The sequence below is a fragment of the Ambystoma mexicanum genome, chromosome 8 (assembly GCF_040938575.1).
Source record: "Ambystoma mexicanum isolate Mex_15411 chromosome 8, UKY_AmexF1_1, whole genome shotgun sequence".
Classification (NCBI taxonomy): domain Eukaryota; kingdom Metazoa; phylum Chordata; class Amphibia; order Caudata; family Ambystomatidae; genus Ambystoma; species Ambystoma mexicanum.
The window spans coordinates 137,426,214-137,450,874 of record NC_090929.1 but is presented as its reverse complement, the minus strand read 5'-3'; the positions used below and the strand labels follow the sequence as shown (position 1 = coordinate 137,450,874).

Sequence of the window (24,661 nt, the reverse complement as noted above, 5' to 3'; positions counted from 1 at the left end):
CTGGAACTTTCCCTGGATGTTTCTATTCAGCAATGCACTTATAGGGACAACATGTGACCAATCGCTCTCTTTACAGCGGTCTAGTCAACATACCCAGTGGGACATGCTGGGGTGGACAGTTACATTCTCTCCACTAGACCTGCACAGCGATTCTGGGGTTATGGCTGTCAGACAGAATGCACTTGTATGGTGATGGGTTCCATTTCTGTTTGATTATTGGGACGTCAGATATTGGTATGTGCTGTTGGGGCCAAATTATCATCTGTGTAACTGATTTCTGGGTCACATGGCATCAGGCCTTCATTGGATGGTGACTCCTCTGCAGCACATTTCAAGGTATTGCCCTCATAGCAGCTGTATTAAAAGGAAAAATTGGATCAGTTACCCATTGATTGTTTATATTCTTATGGGAAGTTACCGAAACCCAGGTTGAGGATTGAGGCGTTAACAATCACAAAGTCGACTTTGATCTCCGTAATTAAAAGTTGTGAGGAGAATGTTTTTCTTTATAGCACTGCTTCCATTTGGTTGAATCCGGATTTGATGATTGAATAAAATTTTGTTTTGGAGAAGCTAACAAGGGAATTTTGATTATAGGGGATGCATGGGGAAATGATTGAATGGTCGAGTTTGAGGAACTTGTGCTTCGATTTGGCTTGAGTAATAGGGAATTTGTACGGTATACGTGTCTGAAGCAGTTAATGCGGGAAAAGCATCAAATTCTTGATGAGCCATTGGGTGAAAAAACACAACTGTGTATGTTATATGGTGCTGCTCCAAATGTAGTTTCCACGTTTACCAAATTGATACCTGTACAGGAGTGTATGCGGGCTTCGCGGGAGACACTGAGAATGAAGTGGGTGACTGAACTGGAGTGGTTTATCAGCAAAAGATTGGGATAATGCTTGGAGGGTGACAGTGGGAAGTAAATGGACTTGAATTTAAGGTATATTCATCAACGACTTTTAGGGTGCCTCTACTGGACCCCAGTGAGGATGAAAGCGAGGGGTTTGATAGCTTCAGATTTGTGTTGGGGGTGTAATCGGTTAAGTGGAACTTGGTTACATATGTTGTGGGGATGTGAAAGGGTACTTACCTTTTGGAAGGATGTTTTGGATCGTGTGAATATGGTGATGGGTGATTCCTTTCCTGGAACGTTTGAATCTGTGATTCTCCTTTCAAATGGATGTAGAGGTCTGAAATTCTGTGCTGCTTCTGATTGGATTGCTAGGGCGTTGATGACGGCTATAAAACATATTATGAAGGTTTGGAAATCACGGAAAAAGCCAGGTGTTGTTGGTTGGTAGATATGCGTATATTGTAGGGACATGAAAGGTCTCGTGCTTATCAGCTTCGAGAGACGGAGTATTGTGAAGTTGGGAATCCTTCAATGATTTATTTGGGTAAAGTGTAAGTTGGTTGGTTTGGTTGATGATAGGGTTAGGGTGGGGGTTGATGTTGCAGTGTTATGTTTATGTATGTTTGTTGTATGTGGTGTTTTATTTTTCGGATATAGGGTGGGGTATCGGGATGAAATTTTACTGTTATGTGGTTAAGGCTTTGTTCTTCAAAGAATTGGTTGGATTGTTACTTTGAAAATTCTCACGGTTGTTGTTATATATGAGTTATAATTTAAATAAAGATGATGGGGGGGGGGGGGGGAAGAAATTCAACCTTTAAACACAGTCTCAGCAATGGTCTGTCAACCTGCTGAGCTACCCTGGGAGCCATCTACTATAGAGGAAGTCTATGCATCCCATGATATACTAAAATCACTGCATTACCAACAGTACATTGGTTGCACCGCTGCCATTGAAGTGATTTAAAGTGGAATTCATGTATATCCTGCTGCGGAGGGTGACTATGGGAAGTAAATGGACACCTGCTGCGGATGCCAGGCCTTCACCTGCATGTGGAACCATATTTTGCAGAGAAGCCAGGGGCCTTCGCGTCTGGCATGGCAGCCGTGGCAGTCTGCTGCTATGTCAGCGCTGTCACCTAACCGCAGTATAAGCTACATGGCTATTACTCTGTTTCCAAAAGTTGGCTTGGTGAGTTAAGAACTACTGTGTCGTATTCTATGTAAGATATGTAGATGAATGGTTTTAATGCCAGCAGGCTGGACTTCACAACTGTTAAGGGTAACCTATAACAAGCTGATGCTCTTTCGCTCGCTCTATTTTGTTTTGTCTCTGTGACTGAGTAGGAGTCACGTTTTCAGGTATGTGCTCTTGACTGCTCTCTCTACCAGCTGGTGTGGACTGGCCTATAGGGAACTTTCAGAGATTTCCCGGTTGGACCCTGCACCCTAGGTCCCTTTTGTGTGCGGGGGAGGATGTGTGCCGACTGGCAGTGTAGTGGGCACATTTGGTACTGTCAATCTGGTACGTTAATATTTTTTTATTGTACTTTTTCAATTGCAGGAACTCAAATTGGCTTAATCATCCCATCTTGCACAGCAAAGTCCCCAGCAGCAATGGCACCATAAAAAATCCTGACATCTGTATTAGGACTTTCCGACGGTAAGAATGTCTTTTTTTAAAACTGTATTTTGCTGTGGGTGATGGTGGGGTAATTTGAAAGGTATAGTAGGAGTCGCAATCAGGGATTTCAAACCTATTTTTGAGGCTGTTCCTTCATGTCCAGTTTGGGGCGGTACTGAAAGTTCACGACTCATGTGGGAGTTGCATTTACAGTGCACTGTGTACTCTCTCCTGGCTTCCCAGTGTTAAGTCCGGCTTACTAGCTGATGCCTCACACCCAAGAGCTGGTTTTAATCCCTGGTAATTTTTTGAAGTCTCAGGTAGACCCATGTATCCTTGACTAACTGTTTTCATTGCAGCAGCATCGCTCCAAGCGTCGGTGTGTCAACCTAACCACCTGTGTCCCAGCAAGAAAAATCCAGTGAAGCACTTGACCCAGTCATGCAGGCAAGTAAGGATTTCTTCTCCCTATGTAATATTGGTTGAGTAGAAATGCTGAAGGTTTATATCGGCCCTGTGCAATGTGCATCCAGGTGTGGTTTTCGCCACCCTGTGGCGTAGTCCAGGACCACACTTCAACAAAATTCAACAAAAAATTCAAGCTAGAACTTCACGATCTGAACAGGGAGTCTTCTGAGACTTGTATCAATGTGGTGTTTTTTTTTTGTTTTAATCCAAGCAGCATTTCTGACCTATTACTGCTGAGTTTGTTTTTCCCCCAAGCTGTTCGCATGGTTGTTTTTCAATCTTATGTAGTGATTTGTCAATTTAAATCTTTTAATGCATTTTTAATTTTTGAAAACTTTAAATGGTTTTTTAAAAATAACGTGACATAACTTAACATGGGGGGGGTTGCATTGTTTTCAGGATCAGGCTCCTTTTTTAGATGGACCATTGGTACTAAGTGAAGAAAATATCTTTTTCACTGTACCGTTTGGGGAGGGGAGGCGTCGATTTAGAAAGACCGCTCTGAGCGATCACAGAGCGGTCTTTCTAAATCGAACGATCATACTTGTCAAGCCCCTGTCACCCATGAGTGCGTGCAGGGGCTGACGGGCGCTGTGAGACCCAGCACAGTCATCACAGGAGGCAGAGGTGTATTTTTGACTGTGTGCGCGCATGTGGGTAAGATGCGTGTGTTGGGGGAGGGACATTGGGGTTTCGGGGGTCCCCCTGATTGACGAGTTAATGAGCGGGTGGGGAATGAGGGGGGGCAGTATGTGAATTCTGCACTTTAAAGTCAATACAAAAATGGAAAAAATCAAGTCTCTTTTTTTTTTGTGTTCGGGCTTTAAAATGCAGAAATAACACATAGAACTGGATAGTTTCCTAGTTCCCAAAGGTGGTAGGAATCTCAAATGAAAATCGGAAGGAGAGGTGGAAACGGACACGAGAAACGGAAAAACACGGAAACATGTCTTTTTTGCGTGTTGGGTTCACATGGATCACAGTTGCTGACAAGTTAAACTGCAGTGTGTGGTTTGTGTCGCTACGTTAGCAAGCCTGAAACCAACACTTAAGGCGCATTTAGAAACAAAACCTTAACAAAAAAGACCATGGATTTGTTTGTACGGCTGCTACAAGGCATACACAAGCAAAAGATACTGTTAAAACGTGGCCTCAGTACCTGCAAATGCTTTGGAAGCTTCTTACCACATTATCTGGGGGGGGGAAAGCCCTTTACAGATGCTGAGAGTAATTCTGCCAACAATTCTCACTGTCAACCGGGTAATGCTTAGTGACGGTGCAGCAGAGAAATGCAAAAGTATCTTTGTCTGACACCACCATTTTCTGCCGCATCACTAACCTGTCCTCTTCTATCAGTACAGAATTGATATTGTGCTTGAAATATTTTGTAAACCAATTCAGGGCAGAGCAACTGCATATAGTCATTGACCTTGTTAAATACTTTCTGTTCCCATTGCCTAAAGTGGGAGGCGTGTGTTGATATTTGCTTGGATGGTGCTCCTTCAATGTCTGGTGCTAGAACTGGTTTAAAAGAAAAAGTTTTGATAGTAGCTCCACAAATACTGTGGACACACACTGCGTGATCCCCCGATCCCCGGGAAGCTTTGCCTCTGCGCAATATGGGGAATGGACTCTCGGAGGTGCTGACTTTTTTTTTTTTTTTGTTGTTGTTGTAAAGATTGTGCATTTTATTAAGATACACCACACAAGAGCCCATCTGTTTGCCACGTTATGTGCAGAAATGGGAGCTGAACATGATGCTTTGTTTCACACGAAGGTCATGTTGTTCTCCAGGGGGAAAGGTTTTATATTGTGTTTAGGAACTCTGGAACAAAATGAGATGCTTTCTCCTGAGTTTAGACAAGACGAAAGAAGAGCCTCTGTGTGATTCACACTGGCTTGTACTGTTAGGTTACTATGGTGACCTCTTTGAAAAGCTACATTTTCTAAACCTCTCCCTGCAAGGTACAGAAAAGAAGCCACATCATTGGCTATGAACGCAAAAATGTCAGCGTTTAAGAAGTTGTTGGAGCTTTGGAGGAGGAGGGTTAATGTCTGCATTCCAACGCGTTTCATTATTAGCAGATGCTCTTGAGGAGGTGGAGTATAATCTTTTCATGTGTTGCTGAACTAATGGGAAACCATCTCAGAACCACTCTCAAAAGTACTTTTCAGAGGACAATTGTAGCATTAATGACTGAGTGGTTCAGCCTTTCCTATCGGACGTAGGAGCCCGGCCACCTCCCAATACACCTCCAGGAGGAACTAATGGAACTTCAAAGTGACCGCCTACTGGAGAGTCAATTCAAAAAATTGTCCTTGGGTGGATTTTGGCAAAATACAGTTTCCTCCTTTTATCCAAATGCAGTCAATGTACTGTTACCTTTCAGCACCTCGTACCTTGGCAAGATTGGATTTTCAACTTTTGCAGCCCTAAAGACTAAATATTGGTCAAAGCTGGAAGAAAGTCAACCACAGGTTATTGCACAAATTGAACCCAAAAGTGATGGCTGGCTGCTGAAAGGCAGGCCCACCCTTCACACTAGCTGTCCAGTATGCCACTGTCCAACTTGCAAGTGACTGTATTGATAGTAATCGAGTTTTTGTACTTAAGTATGTCCTAAGTTACTCTTTGAAATAAAATCCAGCGCTACTTTTAGTCACAACCCCTGTAGCAAAAAATTCTGAATGCTGCGTTTACAAATATTTGCCCTCTAATACATTTTTGAGATCTTGCCAGCATTGATTTTGAAAGAATGTTGTTTGGCACCGATACCTCCATTTGGCACCATTCTACACCAGATAAACATTTTGAAGTCCATGTGGATAGAGGGGCTCAAGCCAGGTGAATATCTTATCAAGAAAATGTTTTTTTTTTAAAAAGGCAAAAAACCTAATTGCTATCTTTCTGGCAACGCTATATGTTAACATATATTTTGATTGCTTGTTTGGATGAGCACTTATCCTCCTTGGTCCCTAGGGGACAGTGCACGTGTGGGCTTAAACGACAGAAGCTTAATGTACTAAACAAACCTTTGCAAAATCCCTGGTTGCTTTAAAGTGGTCCATTATCCACGTGCTTGCTGTGCCCTTGTGTGCGACGTTGCTATTGGTCCGGTACGGTGCATATACAACTCGTGCACATGACTGCACCTTCAGTGGGTAGGAGCAAAATCATTCCGGTGCTTTACTGGGAAGGAGAGAGTTGCACAGACCCAGCGATAGTCAATATTTGACTCTTGTTGTCTGCTTAAGAACATTGCAGTGTCGCATAGCCCCTGTGAGAATGTGTCTCTTGTATATAGAGGGCACAATGCTTGTAATTTTCAATAGGTTGCCCAGACAGCTGCATGCCAGTGCACTGACACCCGCTGGCATAGATTTCTCTTGTGTGGGGATTGTTGATGTGTGGCTTCTGCGAAGCATGTGCGACTGTCGCAGCATCTTTAATATTGCTTCATTCTGAAGCAGGGTGCCGAGTGGCAACGTTTTGTCTGGCTAGCATGAAGGCTGGCTAAGTTTTGAAGTGTGTGGTAGACTGTTTGAGCCGCTGTTTGGTACAGGGTGTGCTGCGCACACCGCCAGGTGTAGTCTCAGGCTGGGGATGGTTGAAACGCCCTGATGAATGAGTTCTTTGATTCCTGCGTTCCTCCTCCTGGTGGCACATGGTGCTTTGGGCTTAGATTTTCTGTTGTGATTCGGCACACCGGGAATGGTTGCGGATATTGGCAATCCAAGCTCTCATAAAGCAGGGAGAGAAAGACTCCTCTAACCAACAGTGGACAGGTGCCCCCCCATCTATTTATTTCTCTTAGCAATGCTTGCAACCTGATCATTGCTTTCACTTAAGCCATTGAACACCAGCCAAAGTGGCATGCATGAATTGTCCAGCAACTAAATTTGCATTAAAGGAGAGTTTCAACGCTCCCCACGGACCCCCCCCCCCCCCACCCCTTGTTTCAAGCTGGGGAACATTGTTGAGATTTGTGAAGTGTACAGGGCAGGTACTCAGTGAAGTTCAAGGTCAAAGCACCCCTAAAGAGGTTCTGTAAAGCTTCCCCCCTATAAAAAGCGAACTGCCTGGCATTCAAAGACTCTGTAATGCTTTTGAATATTATTTTTTCACTGCTGGAAGTTATGGATGCTATACCCGCGAGGCAGCTTTTCACCCCCGTTTTCCATTTCCTTTTCGGTTCACAGTAGGGCTAGTTGTGCCAGCCTTTATGCGCAGGGGACCGTGTTCTAATTCCCCTCATGACTCGTGCTCTACTCATCTACGTTTAGTTTGTTCAACACTTTGGGGAAATCGCTATATGATTTAATATATACAAATGTAAGTTTCAGGGACTCTGGATTACTGCATGTTCTAGTTATACTTGTCATGTTCTCTATATAGGTTCATGAGCTTCCCGGAGGGATTTTATTGCCCCTTCAATGTGTTTTTATTTTTTATTTTTTTCTAACCACTTGACCTCAACAGTTAATTGAAGATAGTTTGCCTGTAAACTTTATTGAATGCTTGCTAGGGACAGTGATCCCTGTCATTAATTTTGAAAAATCTTTTTTGATCATTGTTTATGATGATCTGGGGTGAATGCTTTTCATGGTTTTTCTTTTTTTCTAATGATGGGACTAGTTCATTCTCGTTAGATGATGTTGAGCTATTTTCTTGGTTGTCTGGATTTTTCAGCAGCCTTGCATATCGGGACTGGCGCGGTAGCAGGAATTTTCTGACCTGGGCGTGAAAGGAGTGCTGTGAATTGCTTTGCTATTTGAAAGTGGGAGGTCACTTTATTCCCTTAAAGCAGTGGTCTTCAAGCCTTTTTATGCAGATTCCCCCCCCCCCTTGAGTAAAATCATTTCTGCCCCCCCTTGCCACAAATTCTTATTTTTTTAAATTAAAAAGTCACCATAATCCTTCAAGCTCCCCACCAACTGTGGAATCCTTTGGGCCCCCCAGTTTGAAGGCCTCTGCCATAAGACGTCCTAGCTGTTCAGCATACAGACGCCCCCTTTTCGTGGGTGAGGCGACTCCTTCCCAGTTCCACACAATGACTGTTATACGGATCAGGCTGATTGCTTTCAAACCGTTGCCAACTAGGGGATACATGCTGCTACTGGCTGCCCGTCTCTGGCTTTAATGCTGTTGCTGCTCCAATGCCCCCTCCATGTTCCACACAAATAGTCCATGCCTTCCTCAGATAGGTGCACCCGACCCTCTACGTAATAGGTTATCTACATGTATCCAGCCGTGGTGCATGTGTGAGAAACAATGCCTCTTTACCCATGGCTTGTTATGCAGGATTTTTCCACTGCTATGAGCACTGCACTAGTTCAGCTGTAGTGCATAACTTATTGCACATTAGTGATGCTTATGGGGAGGGGAGCTTGTGACCCTTTTGGAGGATGGTGCCTGGTTCATATTAGCAAAGGCCTTCCTGCTAAGGTGTAATGTTTACTCTTTGTTCCCACAGTTAAGATCACTTTGGTCATGGGTTCTGTCACTGCATACCCTCCTATTTGCTGTATATGTTGCTGTCTGCAAGGTGGGGCTCTCTATGGTTGATATTTAAACAGGTTTGTCTTTTAAAGGACACACACAAAATGACTGCAGCATTTTAGGTCCAAGAGCCCTGCAGTTAAGAACGTATTGCCTCTCCAGAACACACACCTCTAAATTTGCGAACAGATGCAACTAGTTAAAGCCACAATGGGTGGAAGTCTTGGAGGAAGTTCACCAAGCGATGCTTCACTCATAAATCGGGACACACCGGGCAGGAACATCCATAGCAAGCCCACTATAAATTAATGGTTTTGGGTATAGACCTGGTTCACAAATACTTGGCACATACTAAATTTACATATTTTATTTCTTCTTTTAGACAATAACTCAAATCATCATGGCCCTCTTTGATCAGACAATTCTCTGTGCATTTGAAAGGATGGGGAATTTGAGCCTTTGCAATTCCTGGTGAAGTTAATTGGAAATTGCTGATAGAGGGTATCGATGAAAGTAGAAGAGAAATACGTGAAGAAAAGGATTTCAAGAAGTCATGCTTTTCTAGTTAGGTAAGCAATGTGTGTTTTTTTTTTTCATCTATTTGATGTTTGGGGGAGGAGGGTACATCTGACGTCCCTATGTGGAGTCGTTCCCCTTTTTCACACATACAGATGAATGCTACACAATGCCCACCTCATTTACAGCATCTCTTTCCTCTAGATTACCTATAGATGGTCTACTGATTTCTCTTGTGATCGGTGAAGAGCTATGGGTTGTGCGTCCTCGGGTACCGTAGTCCAGGCCAGTAGGTGTGCAACTAGGACAGAGAATGGATTGCTATTGGCGAATCGCACTCTACCTCCTTAAAGTTAAATATACAGTCTTTTAGAATGAAAGTAAAACAATATCAGGGTATTCATCTGTAGGTGAATTTATTACCATAAAGTCAGCCGATGCATGTTTCGACCTTAGCCGTCTTCAAGGCCTTGAAATTGAACACTTGATATGGTGACCAGGTTTGGAAGTTGATTGTGAAAATATCTTGAAACAATTTTCTGATAGTACTTGATTATCAAAGGGTTGAGTCCCGAGAGACCTGTCAATGGCTGAGCATTGTACTAAAAGTCTTTAGTGGTGATTGGACATCCTGGATTGGTTCCCCAAATCTAAATTCCTAAATTTATATTTATTTGTTTTTTTTTTTTTTTTTACACCTTGGATGCAATCCTGAAAATGTAGTCCACTGGTTGGGGAACTAATCTAGGATGTCCAAGGTAGAGCGCGATTTGCAAATACCAATCCGTTTTCTGTCCTATTCATTCAAGGTCTTTATGCGTAGACCTTGTGGAATTGGGAATGCAGCTCACCACTATTTATAAATTAGTGGTCACGGCGCACTCTCATCGGTATGTACCCAAACACATTGTTGTGTGCAGCTGCATGGGGAGGGAGGAAAAGTGCCAAGGAGAGCAAGAGTAAGCAACACTCCAAGGGGGCGGGTAGGGTCACGCTTAAGGGGAGTCTCCCCAGTGTACAGCTCAGGCAAAATGTTTGTATTTATGTAACGTGCACCATCAGGCCGGGCGGCATCAGGGCGCAACTTACAACAAGGTTACATAGCAAACATAGATACAGTGCAAAGTAATTCAAAATATACAACAATATACATCATTTACAGACGTTTTACTAGGGCAGGCTCTAGGTACATAAGAAATCTGAGTTTCACGGCTGGTTAAAGAGCCAGGATTTCGTTTTGGACTTGAAGGTACTAAAACATTCTTCTGATCTGATGGTGAGGAGGAGGGCATTCCAAAGCTTGGCGGCTAGGACGGGGAAGCTAGATCCTGCCGCTTTTTTTTATTTGACCTAGGGATAGTTAAACAGTGGGTTCGGTTGGTTCTTTCGGGACAGGTAGGCATGTGGCGGTAAAGCCATCTGCAAAGATAACGGGGGGGGGGGGGGCTTGGTTGGCTAGGCATTTGTGGGAAATGCTTAAGGCTTTCAGTGCAATTCTCTGTTTGACCGGTAACCATTGTAGGTTGGATCTGGATTCCGAAATGTGATGGTTACGCGGGATGTTTAGGGCCGCTCTAATGGCGTTGTTCTGTGAGATTTGCAATTTGTTCAGATTCTCCTGGCTAGTTCCTAGGTAGAGGGCGCTACCATAGTCGATTTTGGCCATGATGAGGGTTCTGGCCAGTGTGAATGTGTTGGGGGTGGTCAGAAATGGCCTGCAGGCTGCAATGAGTTTGCAGGTGTATGCCGAGGCAGATCTGACTGCATTTGTTTGTCGGGTGAGGGATAGGGCGGCGTTGAGATAGACGCCTAAGGTTTTAGTGTCTTTCGAAACATGGATGGTGTTTCCATCGATGATGAATGACTGGTAGGCTTGCTCAAGTTTGCTGAGACGTTGCGTAGTACCCAGGATGAGGAGCTCCGTCTTGTCATTATTGAGGCATAACTGTTGTTGTTCCATCCAAGCTTGGATGACCAGGTAGACATCATTCAGGGTCTTGGTGTCAGCCAAATAGTCACCAGTGATGGGAATGATTCTCTGGGTGTCATCGGCGTAGTTCGTATAAGAGACACCCAGATAGTCAAGTACATCAAAGAGCGGGTTTGTAAAAACATTGTATAGTGTTGGCGACACGCAAGAGCCCTGGGGGACGCCGCAGTGAATAGGGGAAGGATCTGCAGCTGCAGATTGAGAAAAGACCCGCATAGATCTATTGCTCCAAAAAATGATTTGATCCAGGCCGTAGCTGACGGAGAGAAATGGGCAGCGGAGTGAAGGTGCTTGCATAAGATCTGGTGGTTGACCAAATCAAATGCCGCAGAGAGGTCGAGTAGGAGTAACGAGGCAAGTTTGCCGTTGTCCTTTAGCACTTCGATTTGAATTTTTAAATCTAGTAGGGCTGTCTCTGTTCCGTGTTTGGGGCGGAAGCCAGATTGTCTGAGACCTAGAAGATTGTTGACTTCAGGTACTCTTGGATTTGCAGGTATGCTGCATGGTCTAGAATTTTTAGCAAGAATGGCACGGTAGTAATAGGTCGATAATTGGTAGGTATGCTAGTGTCAAGAGAAGGTTTTTTGCGCAGGGGGATCACCCATGCGTCCTTAAGGTTGTCGGGGACAATTCCTGTTTTAAAGGAGGCATTAATGAAGGATGTGATAAATGGAGCTAGGTCGTGGGCAGATTCCTTAATAATTGGGGCGGGGCAGGGGTCGCCCTGGCAGTTGGAAGGTTTGATCCTCAGGATAATGGTTTCCACCTCTGCAACGGAGAGCAGTGAGAAGGCAAACTGTTTGAGATTGGGCAGGTAGGGGGAGGGTGGTCCCAACTGGTGTAGGAGGGCGATTGTCCAGTTTCAGACTGTCTTGTTTAGGTAGGATTTTAGATTGAAGCGTGGTGATTTTATTCAGTAACGCTGCCTGAATGCTGGTACACCATTTGCTATCTTTGATACAAGTATCGGGAGGGGAAACGGGGGTTTCGATCTCTTTTAGGATCTTAGAGTTCCTTAGAATTGGAGTCGGCTTGTAGGATTCGATTGTTAAAGGACACTTTTTTTCGCTTCTATAATGGCTGCTGTGTAAGTGAGCGATGCCAAGAAATAAACGTCTTTGCGCGCGTAAGAAGGGTGACTTTTCCAGTGATTTTTCTGCACAGCGTTTGGTTTTGCGGAGAACTCTTAACTGTGGGGTAAACAGAGTTAAGGTGTGCTCGTGGTTTGACCTTCCTCAGTTTAATGGGGCAATTGTGTCTATAGCTGTAAGCATGCTGCAATTATAAATGTCAGCTAGGATGGTGGTGTCATTGCAAGAGTCAGTGGCCGCTTTGAGAGGTGGGAGTAGCAAAGGGAGGGAGTAGCAAAGGGAGAAGTTTCTCCTTATGTCCTTTTTATTTCTGGTCGGGAGAGTAGGTGCTATCAAGGTCTGGATGCGGGGGGAGGCTTCAATGTTGAAAGTGATTATATGGTGGTCTGACCATAGGCAAGGGGTGTTGGCCAAGACGTTGATGTTGCAGATGTTGTATTGGTAGTCACATTATGAAGTTTCAACTTGCCTTTTTCATACCCGCAGCCAAGAAACCGTATTTAAGACACAGGAAACATTTGATGAAATAACGAAAAGCTATAATTGAGGCATTAAAAAGAAAGGTAGAGGAGAAAAAGGCAGCTACTGGTGGAATCTGGAAAAAGAAGATGCAGTGAAAAAAACAAGAGAATTATATTGTAAAAGCTGATGGGTGAAAACTGACTATTCCAAAATGTATTAATGGCTGTTCACAAAAGCTGCAAAACCTTTTTGGCAGGGATGGCTAGTGTTCTTCCTTCCTTCCTCAGAACCTGCCTATTACTTCACCTGGACAATTGATAGACACAGTATTAAATTGGCAGATGTCTGTGTAATGTTGCAGTTCCCAGAGATGTAGCTGTGCAACAACTGCAATATATTGGACTATAAAGTAAAGTAACCCACCCGTCAATTGTCTGCTACAAATGTTTTGTCGGACAGATCTAATTTGACAAGCTCAACTCTATCACCACATCTTCTTAAGTGTGTTTTTGTTACAGTATGACGGTCATGCTTTTTTGGACCATGAAGTGACACCTACACGTTACCACACACATGTGCAATCTTTCAGATTACGGTTTTAAAAAACAAAAAAGCAGTGGAATTGGAACATCCCCACAACCGAGTTTGGTTGCTACGTCAGCCACTGCTACTAATCTGCAATGTAATTGTAGCTCACATGCTGCTCTCTGAAACTGAAGATGCAAGTGATCTTGTGTGTAGAACTAATATAGTTGATCTGGTGAATTTGTAGGTTGGTGCCAACTTTGTCTTTGTGCTATTGGATTTCTGTTGGGGGTCAGCTAACGTTTTCTTGGGTGTGGTGAATGGTCGAACTAATTGCTAGCTGCTCATAGTAATATTGGGTGAAGTGATCGACAGTCTTGTCATGCAGGTAGACCTTCTGTTTAGGTCACTGAAAGTGTTTATTTTAGTGCAGTGATTTGTAATTGTGGGAGTTTATTGGGTGTGATGCCATGTTAGCTAGAGGGGAGATGTGAAATGAGGGAGTTTAGAGGTTGGTTTGTGACGTGGGGTGGATTTGTAGTTTTGTATACTAAATCAGCAAACCTTAGTTAATGACATTTGAGTGCTCATGCAAAGATGGCAGGTAACGGCTTTAAATTCCATGTTTTCCAGTACACTATCCATAAGTCTAATCCTATAGTAATACCACCCATCACACACAAGGAAATAAAAACCCTTTTCCTAAATCGTTTGAAAGCAACATCCTCCTGAAGTTGTCTGCAATAATTGTTCACAATTTCAAACCCATCCTAAAGTTGTCACTGGGTCATCCTAGATAATATCCCACATATCCTGAAGTTGTCCTGGGGTCCTCCTGGAGTAATCCCCACCCATCCCTGAAGTCATCCTGGAGTAATACAAGATGATCACTGGAAGTCATCAGAACTCCTCTAGGAGTAGTTTCTGTGATAACTCGAGTCATCTCATTTGAATATTTCAGCCTATACACATACTTAAGAATGGTTTCAGATGATCTCCCTGAACTAGCCATGGATGACTCTAGGATGGAGTCACCTGATGACTCAAGAATGATTCCAGGAAGATCTTCCTTTTTGACTTGGGTACAGATAGATGCGTATGCACGGGGCATATGTACAATTGTTCCTAATTTACAAGGAATGTGCGGAGTGCCAAAGTTAAAAGCCTTGTAGTGGATTTACCTAAAATATCGATTTTCCTGGGTGTTAACCAGTACTAAGGCATCATTGCTCGTCCAGCGCCCCAGAAGAGGTTGGGTATCTTCTGGGTCCATGGTGGTCCTGGGAGCTGACTAACTGTACAAGGTTAGGTTACACTGTAAGCTTGCTTTTTAGGAGTATTGGTTGTATTGGGTTGTAACAGAAACTGGGTTGTATCTGCTGCTGCCACAATGCAGCACCAGAGTATACACAGCGAGGGCCCATGGAACCTTTAAAGCGGGTACCCTGCCACAGAGCTCTCGTTGGACCGCAAGCAGACACAAAGCCTATGAAGTGTGGCACTGGTCGGCTGACCTAATGCTGACATGAGCATGTATTTGTATACTTCCTGGAACGGGTTAGAGGAGGCCGTGCTGTAACGGGTTAAGTCCGGTTAAAATTTTAAAGATATCTTATATCACGAAAAAAAAGTCGCCTCCTCATGTTTGTATAGGAGTACTAGAAAAACAAAAAATATTATTACTGCTCTAAAAATACAATTATTTTAAATGTACTGTTAATATCTGTGTTAAACAAAATACGTATAGTTTTACTTAAAAAATAAATATGTGTACAAAATAAGCATCTTCAAAATAAAAGTGCTGCAGGTATGTGAAACGCTTCAGTCTAAAATGGCGACCCGTTTGGCACCAGGCAGACAGCCAAGCGCCTCATTATAGACCTGACCTCTGAAGCGGTCAGGATAGAGTTGGACTGCAGAGAGTTCTATACTAAACCTCTCTGCCCACTTCCCTTTTAAAAAAAAAAAAAAAAAAAATTTGAAAAAATGTATCAGCCGACTGAATGAAGGTCTATTATCCCAGTCCCACATTTCCAACGACACGCTCCGAATCCGTTCAAAGAACGAGAAGAGCGTCGAGCATATCGATGCCCCGGCCCTGCAAGCGGTGGGATAGTGTAAAGGAGCAGAGTCCTCAATCGGCGCCACTCAATCGAACTCTGAGCAGCTGCTCGGCAGCCATCCTGAAGTGAGACGTGAGCGCCTGACCGGTATGGCTGAGCTGGTGGGATACATTGTCAGTGACAGACTAGACGGGCAAGTGGCACCCCCTCTTTCATTGGACTCAGGCTGCACATAAGAGGTGCTTCGGGACGCCCCCGGTGGGACTGCGGGGAGAGCAGAGAGATGGGCCTACATTAAAGTGGAGATAGCCAAGCTAGCCCTGACAAGACCCTACCTATAGATGTGGCATTAAGTCTGGCTTTCCATGTCGTCTGAGTCCACCCGGCCTGCTGGCACTCATCTCAGCTCCTTTCCTTTACAGCTTGTTGTACCCTTGGCCTAGACCTGTCAAACGGTGCTGCCAACTCATCCCCCTCCGATGTCAACCTTTTGAAAGTTGTGCAGTCCTTGTAAGTTTTCCCACGTGAGTTCAGAGACATGTCATGCAGTTTTTTTTTTCTGTGTCCTTGTACTCGTAGGACCTGCATTTATAATGGGGAAAAGCACACTTATAAGTCCCCAAACACAAAGAATGACTAAGGCATAATGAATTGGGGCGTCTTGAAGTTTCCACTCGTGTCTGGAGTCCTAACATGGAAACGCGCATTTACATAACTTCAACTTTTCATAGAAATTCATTACAGTTAGAAAGCTATTGCAGGAAATGGGCCACAGTTTTTTGTAATTCACCCAAAGCTGATGGGTTAGAAAACTTGATACCTCTTATCACGCATCTCATTCTTCTAATTTCAGCTGGTGTAAGATTTCAGACCTACATACACCAATGACACCACAAACCAGTCTACTCCAATGTAGATCATCTTTTATTGTATTAGTTTTTCACTCTTTCCAACCCCACCCAATGTTCAATTCATTGGTACTTAATTTAGGCAAATGCCATAAAGGTTGCAAACACCACAAAATCAACTTTTTAAAAGCAATTGCTTAGCACCAGTAGTTTAAATGGATATTACTCCGCCAGGCGCCCTTTATATAGACTAGTATTTTAAAACCTACATGATAGCATGCTGTTTCAGTGCTTTAATCACAAGCACATTAAGTATCGTTTCAGAAACAAGTTATTAAATATCGTTATCCACATTTTATTTCTCCTGTTGACCCAAGCAAGATAAATATATGACGACACAGCCGAGACGAGAAACATTTTTGGTACTTTTAGAGTCCGCAATAGCAACTAATGCATTTCAAATCCTTGCTTCATTAAATCTTGTATTTAGCGGCAGCCTCAAAGTTTTCATACGTAGGATAGATCAAAATCTGTCTCCCACACATGCAAACAATGTGGGCAACTATCTGAAGTATACATGTACTCCATTTGTATGCATATGCACTGAATGGAAGACTGCCACTCCTTTTTAACTCCAGCAATAAAGGTCTGATATATCATATTTCTGACGCTTGTTAATCTGCTTAGAATCGCATGCTGTTTATGGTCCGACATCCAGTCGTAACCGCAGAGTATTGCATCTTGCCTTTCGGGGACCGAAGGGGGTCATCGGCATAGGCGTGTCTGTAACACTAGCCCTATCGTGACGTGTAGTATACCCAAAATCCATCACGTGCCGAGGTCCCTCAGATTGGTTTTTTTCCACCCAGATAACTGGTCCTCCTATACCGGAGTTCTTACTAGAGACATTGTTTATCTTACCGAATTGTCGGTTATTCCCTGTTAAGTCCCTTCACAAGAACATCTTTGACGAAGACTACGGGAGATTCATCTACGGCTGTGGATTTCGGCGGCTGGCTTTTCCACGTGGTCGGGCCCTCTGGCCGACCTATACAGTTAAACAGTAAGGAGAGGGGTCAGGGTGGCCATATTGTCGGTATGTCTTTCCTCCTTTCCCCTCCTTTTCCCTTTTGGTCTGGTCATCCTTCCCTTAGCTCTGTAGAGGACTCTTTTTTTAGATTCTGCCCTAACTGTAGGGTTAGATATCCTTGGAAGGACGAACACAGGACGTGTAACACCTGTCACCTCCCCCCCCCCCCCCCCCTCCCCCCTAGAGCATGGCGAGAAGCGGTGTGCGGCCTGCAAACTCCTTCGGCCTAAAACCCTTAAGGAGCACCGTGTAAAGCGGTGGGCCACGTACGGTATGTCGCGGGCGGAACCCTCCCACCCCCTCCTACTCAGCCCCCCCCCCCCCACCGCCACACCAGCTGAAAGTGACAGGGGTACTTCGGATGACCAAACATCTGTTGCAGATGTTATAGACCTTGAGGCGGATGTTTCTAGGTCCGCTACGCCCGTCTCTGACTCTGGTCTTGCTACAGGGACAACACCCGGCGACGGGGGCGTACAAGCGCATCGCACTAAGCACACAACCCCTCCACCGGTTTCAACATCTTCGTCGAAAAAAAAGGTGAAAGTGCCAACAGGGCTGCCGAAAACTTCGCCGGTTTCCTCGGATCGTTCTGATCCAATGCCTTCCCCACATCCGTAGCGGCGTCTTGCGACTGTGCAATTTAAATCAAGTAAGGGCGCTGCCCCAAAAACTGCACACGTTGAAGCGTGGAAATCGACTGTCTCAAAGGCTGCGGTAGGCCTGAAAACTACATCTAGGCCTCTACCCACAAAACTGACCGCTAGGCCCTCTAGTGCCGCGGAAGGTAGTACACCTGCCGATTAAACCATCGGAGCCACTGTCTCACACCGATTCGGCGACTATCAAAAGCAGCATCGAAAGAATTACAGCGGCAGTGGGCCTTTCCCTGGTTCCGCCGAAAGTTATGGGACAAGCCGCGGGAAAAAGTTTCAGATGCGGATTGGGATCGCGATTTTTACGAAGATAGTCAAGAGCCTCTTTTCGACACCCTAAGAGACTCTTTTCGACGCAGGAAGGTGGAAAACGTCGTTTCTTCATCCGCAGGCCCGTTTGGGTCCTCTAAATGGACTACAGAGAGGTTTGAAGGGTGTATGTATCGGCTGGGGAGGATTATCGTGTTTTCTGATCATCCTCCCCCGAAAAGGGCTCGGATGGACCCTAATCTCCAAATTGAAGATCAGTCTCATGCCTTCCAGCAGGAAGACATCGTCCATCTGGGGACACATAGGGACATTTATAATGAAGAGGAAGCTTCATTTCTACAAAGTTATGAGGAATAACAGGATACTAAGGACAACTGGGAGGAAACCCAGCAAGAAGGTCCGGACCCATGGACACAGCAAGATCAGGACTCTGATGTTTTGTGCCTGGATTCTCCTCCGTCCACCCCGGTTCGCCAGGCCTCTCCTGTAGATGACCAAATGGCATTCAACTCCATGTTGAAAAAAGCAGCGGAATACAAGAGGCGGTGCCTGAGCAGGATTTTTGTAGAGTAGATCCTTAAGGAGAAACCTCGATCTAGCCAGGCCATACCCCTCCCCAACTCTGTTAAGAGAAGGGTAGCCCCACTCCTTGGTATCACTAGCTCAAACCCGGGCAGTGAAACCGAGAGTCAAAAATGATCTCATCCTTCCCCTTCCGACCCTCTGTACATCAGAGGGCTCGCCATCCCAGATTCATTGGTAGTGACTACCACTCTGAAAAGGGCAGGGGGGGTACCCCTTTCCACGGGGGAGTCACTGCCAGACAAGGAATCTAAGTGACTGTATGCCCTACGTGAGCAGCCGCATACACTACGCGGATTGCTAATAATACAACACTATTGGCAAGTTATGCTGACGCTCAATGGAACTTGCTCCAGGAAGGCCTTCAAGAGGTTCCTGAACCCGCCAAATCAAAACTTCTCTCCATTGTAATGGAGGGAAGGCCAGTTAACCAGCATGTGATCAAGAACACCCTGGACGCTGCGGAAACTGCAGGCAGGTCTCTGGCTCAAGGGATCCTATTGAAAAGACGCGCTTGGCTGCGTACGCCAGGTTGAAAACCGCAAACTCAAGCCTCTGTAGGGGAGGAATGGCCACGAGGCCCTCCTCACCTACAGCTCCCTCCCCAGGTGAGGACCATGGCTCGGTGGGAGCACCCTCATGCCACCCGGGCCCAGGTGGAGGAGGGTTCACCCGCCGACGACATTGCCCACACGCACCCTGTCCTTGCATTTACCGAAACTTAAGTTAGGCCTAGACGCCATCTTGCACAGCAAACATGGTGTGAGTTCAGCACACTGTAACGAGGCCCCCACCTTTGGAGGGCCTTTCATGCATCTCTGCCGCCTCAGCAGCCCTGGCAGATCCGCTGCGAGCGCGTTCCCATGAGAAAGTCGGAGATGAGCTAAACCCGAGATGCCAACACGGCAACATTATATTAGTAACAATGTGATATTGCACCCCGTATGACCCGGACCGCAAGGCCGGGGCAACGGGGAAAAAGCTGAAGCATCACTATCTGAAGAAGGTAGAAAATAGTTCAAGTATTGGTATTAATGAACTACCTCTGTTTAAAATGTGAATGAACCATAAAAATGTAACGTTATATGATATCCCTCCAGGTCTGGACTAATGCTGCTATAACCACGGAGAAAGATGTTGACCAAACGTGTAACCTCTATTTGTAAAAGTGTTTTTCAATAGTATGTAGAAACTTGAACTCATATATGTTTTGAATCACCCAAAGCGGCGAGCATCAATCTCTGTAGGCCATAACCTAGATATCCCTCGTATAACGTCTAATGTACATACAATACGCACACAATGTAGCGAACATAATGTTAGGTAATGAAAAGGTACTGGAACCGACTGTATTAAAGAAATGTGTAACGAAAATGAAATATATATATATATATGTGTGTCTGAATAACGTTAAAATAAGGCAGAACAGTATAAAACTTCTGCATTCACTGATCAGCAACGCACGAGGAAAATACCTTTGTGAGTATATGCAAGGTCATTCCCTCTCCCACCCCACCAAGCCTGCCAGATAAAAAAGCTAAGACTTGTGCCGCGCTCCCTCACCTCCCCCAACCAGGCTGGCGTTACTTCAGAGAGTCAGAGGCCCCGGCGCCGCAACCAAGGCCACAGCCCGCCACCTGTGTTATTTACAGCACGGTAATAAACCCACGGATGAACCCACTGATCTACCAGCACCCTCTCATAAATCCCACGAACCCCCCAAGAATCCTGACCCCGTGTAAGGACGACCCCCATCATTGGGACAAGACACAGAGACCCATCTATATAATAACTTCTAACGCAGCAGACAGACATGTATCACTCGGCCCAGGTCCCAGAGCCCCGTCCCGTGACCTAAAATACCGGTCAATAAGACACAGGTAAATCTCACCCCAACCGACAACCACCAGACCTCTCACAAGGTGCATTCCTCATGTGTTGTGTTTATTTTATAAGATAAGCTGGTGAAGCGATTTATTAATGAACGTAAATGTCATTTTCTGAATAACTGTAGTGTGCATGGCCTAGGGCAAATGAGACAGGAAAGGTATTCGTCATTGTCACAGGCTGCCCCAGCACATCAACACCGCACGGATGACCTCCAGCCGGCCTGCCAGGCCCAACCCAACCCACGAGGCTGACCAGTGACGTCGTCCCGCCAAGACCAACCCCGCGGCAGCAACACCTATAGCTAGTCGACACCACCCAATCCCAATTGACTTGTGCCCCCTATAGTGTTTAGGTGTTGATGACGTTTTTTGTATTAGAAATACGCCTGTCTTTGCTAATGTCAGGCAGAGCGCTCTCGTAGGTTGCAGAGTTCTTTGCATGCCTTATCCTTGGATAAACTCCCACTTACGCTCACCCGCACTCTGTCTTGGTCTTATTCCCACTACGGGAGAGTCCTTTATTGCCTCTCATTGCGGGGAGGATCGTGCTGAATTGGGGGCGCTTCCTTTCAGTGGTGACCCCGATAGCGTGATATCTCCAAACTATTTTTCCTAACTCCTTCTTAAACGACCCCCTTGTGGCACGAGAATCTCCGGTCGAGAAGGGATACGCACGGTGAGCCGTCTCCGGGAGGCCGCCCGCCAACGGCGACCGGCACAATAAGAAGTGCGCACTCAATGAGAAAGGGTACGGGATCCCGATTGGAAAAAAATCCCCTTTGAGTGCCGCTCGCCGGAGCCAGGGGCTGACCGTTGAGTTACCGGTGACGCCGCCTGGACGGACCCAGTTTCGGAGAGTATCGGTTCAAGACGGGCACGTGAGTACCGAGTGCGAGTGATCGTCAAGGGGAAAAGAAAGGGAATTGGGAATAACAGAACGGGGACAGGTAGAGGAGAAGAATATCGGGGGTCTACTACAGACGGGTCTTGAAGTTTTCTTTATTCTTTCTTTTGCATATGGCCATTAGGAGTAAGAAATAAGTGACGTGGTAGAAGTGACGGAAACCTAGCTCCGAGAGGGGGTGGAAGGCGGCGCCGCATAGTACTATCTAGACTAGTACTGGGAATATATGAAGAAGTGAGAAATAAGTTATTGGTGTCTAGCAAAAGGAGACACCGGGAATATTTTTAGTGATTGTGCTCTCTCTCTCTATTTCTTCTTTTTCCATTTCCACGGGGTAGGGGGCGAAAATGAGAAGGGTATAAAGAAGTTAGAACATCTTAAAAAGCGGGGACTCAGCAGTGGCACGTACAGACGTGAACACAGTAACCGTAGCAGGAAAACAGGGACAGCTGGCTAGGGAGGAAAGGGAGGAGAAGGACAAAAGAGTGAGTGGAAAGCATTGTGAAGGGTGCGCGCACCGTACGAGTGTGAGAGACGAACGGGTGGCCGCGAGGTGGTGTCAGAGAGTGTGGCCATAACCAGTACTTGATCAATTACAAGTGAGATCACATAAGAGTGCCTGGGAATGGGAAGGAGATGAGATATGGTGAGTGAGAAAAGATTTGTGCAGTGAATAACGGTGGGTGATAATTTTAAGAGGTCCGCTCTTGTCTGTGCCATAAAGGAATACATACGCATATTTACAGCTAATAAAAGATAACGATAGCGAACGTGGTAGCGCTAGCGATTTAAAGTATGGGGGCTGAAACTCCCTTATCACACATTTGCAAGAGCTTGCCGGGATATGCTGAACGCATAAATAAATATCATGATCAATGGTTAACAGAATTGAAAGGGGAGGGGTTGCCCCAGATTTGGCCAGAAGGAGGGTCTTTTGACAAAAGCGTTCTTGATATGGTATGTACATGTATTCGCCTCAAGTATAAGGGAAAACAATGGCAGAACAGGAAGGAGATATTAGATCTTTGGAGATTGTTTGAGGAAGTACCCCCACCCAAAGCTCCAGCTCCAAATATTGATTTACCCTCCACCACAGACAATCCACTAATGATCCCGCGAGAGGAAAAGGAACAGTTAAGTACAGAACAGCCTGCGGAAGTGGTTATGTTGTACCCAATATTACCTAAACCAGCCCCTGCAGCAGGATATAGCGACCCGATTTATGTGCCTCCCCCTTCAACCAGCACGCCGCAAAGACCAACTGCACCCCCACCATACGAAAACACCAGAGAGCGCACCCAGGGAGGCACACAGAGAGTGGACATAGAGAAGTTAACGAGTGACTTAGAGTCGAGGCTTACAGTGGCACGAGATGAGCTCTCAAGAATAAAAGACATATGTGAACGCACAGCATGCGCCCCCACACAATCTGGACGCACGTCTAGAGCGTCGAGCGAAAGTAGACAAATTGAGGAAGGATGGAAAAAGGGGGAAATACTGTTCAGAATTGAGGAAGAACCGACCAGGATAATAGAAGTAGGGACAGCAGAAGGAAGCATTGGTGATGTCTCGCGAGAGAGAGGGATCAGAGAGGATTTGTTATGTGATGTCAGAGGAGGGGGGGATGAGAGTGATAGATTGAGCATGGCAGTAGGAGGAGAAGGCGAGGAGCTAGATGGGGCATGTTCACTGGGGACTATAGAGGATGAATGGATAGGACGACTAAGAAATAGGGTGGGGAAGATGGCGTCATTAGAGTCAGCAGTGACTAAGGAAAAGGAAGCTGCAACGGCAAAAGGGAAATTACAACTACCATTACTCCACAGGGGAGGTGGGAGGCCGAACTATATACCGTGGGCTCAGATGGACAAGGCTAACTTAATGAAATTACTACCACAGCTGTCAGGAGGGGCAAGCAAGTGGATCTATGCATTTGAAAAACATACCGCGGGTATACCGCTGGCGGTAGGAGATGTGAAAAGCCTACTAGTGTCCGCAGTAGGGGATCAGGCGGACAGAGTGTGGGCTAAAGCGGGTTTTCCAGCTGTAACTTTAGAGTGTGATCGCCATGATGGGGCTTCTTTTAACACCGTGCGAGCAAGGGTGTGGGACGCACTGCGGGAAACCTTCCCGGATACCCCTGATTTGCAGTCAGTAATGCAATGTACCATGAATGATGGGGAGGACGCTATGGATTACATTCTCCGGGTGCAGGAGATGTGGAGAGCGGAAACGGGTACGCCCTGGCACCAATCCACGTCTCTATTCTACTTCATCATTAAAAGAGGGCTCCCAAAGGAAGTACAAAAGGCACTAGATAAAATAGCAGGTGTTGAGGCAAAAGGCTGGCCGGAGATCCAAAGCATAATAGTACACCATTGTAAACGGATCAAAGAAAGAGAGAGGGAAGTAGCACAGAAAAGGTTGGCGGACGAGGCGAAGTTGGTGCAATCAAAATTGGTGAAGGTCGCAGCAGCGGTAGCGGGACTCCCACTCATACGGGAGGGAGAGGAAGGAGAGGAGGGGCAAATAGCAATACAAGGAAGAATAGCAGCGAATTGGGCAGGACAAGGGCAACGACAGTGGACAGAGCAGGAGCAGAACGGAGGTCCAACGTGGCAAGAGTGGGCCCCAAGAGGAGGAAGAGGTGGGTACAGGGGGCGAAGAGGAGGACAAGGGTATGGAGGAATGGGAGGAAATGGGTGGCAGGGTCCCAGAGGTCCACAGGGGAGCTGTTGGAATTGTGGGAGATGGGGGCATTACTCAAGGGAATGTAGGAGCAGACAAAACAACGGTTTCCAAGAGATAGAACAGTACGGACACCCCCATCCAGGAAGCCCCTACGGCCTCCCCATGGGACAATACCAGCAACCAGACAATGTAGTACAAAGGAGTAACGCACAACTACACGGACATCAATACCGAACACAAACCAGCCCACAGAATAATGACAATGTGCACTACACGCCTGGTAATACTTTCGCCACAGGAGCTAATGGGGCACCAGCCCCCGCACCTTACAGTGGAGTGTCAGTAGTTTCGGGGAACATTTTCGATCAAGGGGGGGCAATGAGACACCCCGCATAGGACAGCCCACAGAGAGCACTTGCGTGTCCAGTACTGTCTACGACCCACAATGCATCAGAGGAACCATTGATAGGAGCGCAGATAGGAGACAAGCAATTCATATTCATGGTGGATTCGGGAGCGGAGAAATCATGCATTAGAGAGGGCCGGTTCCCGTTATCTAATAGAACGTTAGAGACGCAGGGGTTCTCTGGGGCTGTAATTGAAGTTCCTTACACAGAGGTATTGGATGTGACA

General features: G+C 45.8%; 1 protein-coding gene across 11 annotated transcripts in view; it reads left to right on the top strand.

Annotated features, from left to right (window-relative positions):
• FBXW2 (F-box and WD repeat domain containing 2) overlaps positions 1–24,661 on the top strand; it is a 434,117-nt gene that overhangs the window by 11,818 nt on the left and 397,638 nt on the right. For 3 of the 11 annotated variants that reach the window (XM_069609489.1, XM_069609494.1, XM_069609493.1), the window contains exons 2-4: positions 2,424–2,522; positions 2,846–2,930; positions 8,834–9,020. The gene's annotated coding sequence lies outside the window, so the exon portion shown is untranslated. Of the gene's footprint in view, positions 1–2,423; positions 2,523–2,842; positions 2,935–8,833; positions 9,021–24,661 lie in introns of those variants that run through there. The other 8 variants (XM_069609486.1, XM_069609488.1, XM_069609487.1 and 5 more) reach the window with 6 other exon arrangements.